Here is a 2,466-nt window from a genome sequence, read left to right as displayed (position 1 = left end):
GCCAGCTACGGAGTGAGAAAATGCATTCTGGAATTTTTGGCGCAAGAGATAAATGTGGTCGCGACGGGTATCTATAATATCGATCGCTGCGATCTGTACGATCGTTAAAGTCGGATTATTAAGATTGAGGATAGGAAATCTGTCACATCGATGGCATAGAATAGAACAAGTAAGTGAGGTTAGAATAAATATCGACCGCTGCGATCTGTACGATCGTTAAAGTCAGATAAAGAGTCTCGGCAATAACAAAGGATTGAGGTTAGGATATTTGTCACATCGAAGGCATAGAATAGACGAACACGTAAGTGAGGTTAGATATTTTCTGCTTTACTGCTTTATTACACAGATTCTCTGCTGTAATTCCGCTGCAAGAATACAAATTATTTTCTATGTAATTATTTTCTTTTTACAGCATTTGGTTAGGTTACTTATTTACCGAGACACTGCCGTGTCTCCAGATCTGTTATTTATTTGTTTGGTAGATACCTTAATTTGTCTTCTCTATTCCTTATATAATTATAAAAGAATTCATTCATTTTGTACTTTGTTGATAGGAAAAGTCTGAAAAGAAAAAAAAAGTACGGATTATAAAGATACCTCCCCTTTCTTTTCAGGACTTTCCCTTCAATAAATCTGAAGATAAAATACAGCATAAAGAATCAATTCTTTTATAATAATAAAGATAAAACTTATTTATGCAGTTACTCAAAACATAAAATTACTTGGTTTTAATATTGAAATCTTTAAAACTTTAAATAATTATCTAATAATTGAAATATATTATCATGGATAATAACTGATATATTATTGAAGGTGTCAGTTCAAAGAGAACATTTATAAAATGTGTATCCTTTTGTTGCATATATACGTAATAATGATTTAACAACACATGTACACTAGTTGTTTATAATAGTAATGTTAAATCATTATTACGTATATATGCAATAAAAGAATATATACTTTATGTATGTTTACTTTGAACTAGCACCTTCAATAATATATGAGTCATTTTTCATGGTAATATGTACCTACCATTTCATTATCTTTCAATAATAAAATGTATTACGTTAAAATAGACAATTTGGTATAAGAATTCTTTTAAAATTAATATTGATCTTTTGTGATTTATTTTCAAAAAACTGTTATATATACATATGTATGTATATACACTATACAGTTTAATCTCTCACCTAAGAACACTATATTTGATTCAAGATTTTGGAGTGTAAGTTATAAGTAGTTTTCAATCACTTATATATTCATATAAGTATATACATTTACAAATTATTATTCTAATTAATAATTATTATCGTGAAGAAGGATTGTTCTGATAATCAATTTCGTAATAACATTATACCAAAAAAATCTATTACCTACATATAATCAAATACGCCAATAAACGTAATTTTTGAAAAAAATGATTGAAATTATTTAAATTATTTATATATTTTGCAGGTACACAATTTAGAAGTAATTGATCAAAATGGTATTTAATTGGGAGGAGGAAATACCATAAAACGATAATAATATAAAGATATTAGAGAGATCCGAGTACATTGAAAGTTCTTGATGCCAGTGCTATAATCTTGGATGTGACTAATACAAAGCTCGTCGACAGTAATGTTGCCCTAAATAAAAGTACATTAAATTCTGAAGGTAATATAACGCAACCGACAATTTTGACGTTAGAAAACAAACTGATATATTATTGGAGGTGCCAGTTCAAAGTGAACATTCATAAAATGTATATCCTTTTGTTGCATATATACGTAATAATGATCTAACAACACATGCACACTAGATGTTTATAATAGTAATGTTAAATCATTATTATTAGGTATATATGCTGCAAAAGAATATACACTTTATGTATGTTTACTTTGAAATGGCACCTTCAATAATATATGAGTCATTTTTCATGGTAATATGTATAATAGTATTTTTTATATATATATTCATTTCCATTTCATTATCTTTCAATAATAATACAAAAAACTATTATAGTTTGATATCTCTCACCTAGAACACTATATTTGATTTGAGATTTTGGAGTGTAAGTTAACCAGTTTTCAATCACGTATATCTTCATAAGTATACGTTTACAAATTATTATTTTAATAATTAATATCGTGATAAAGATTGTTCTGATTATACAAAAAAAATTTATTACGTTTATTAGCATATTTGATTATACGTATGTAATATTTTGACATTGAAATAAATACACTAATAAACGTAATAAGTGTTTTGGTATGATGTTATTACGAAATTGATTAACAGAACAATCGTTCCTCACAATATTAATTATGAATTAGAATAATATTTTGAAAATGTATACTTTATGAAGATACACGTGATTGAAAACTGTAACTCACACACATGTGCTTCAAAATCTTGAATCAAATATAGTGTTCTAGGTGAGAGATCAAAATAACAGCTTTTTATATTTCAAAAATGAATTACAAA

Source organism: Cyphomyrmex costatus, unplaced genomic scaffold, assembly GCF_001594065.2.
Source record: "Cyphomyrmex costatus isolate MS0001 unplaced genomic scaffold, Ccosl1.0 scaffold397, whole genome shotgun sequence".
Lineage (NCBI taxonomy): Eukaryota > Metazoa > Arthropoda > Insecta > Hymenoptera > Formicidae > Cyphomyrmex > Cyphomyrmex costatus.
This window is presented reverse-complemented; position numbering follows the sequence as displayed.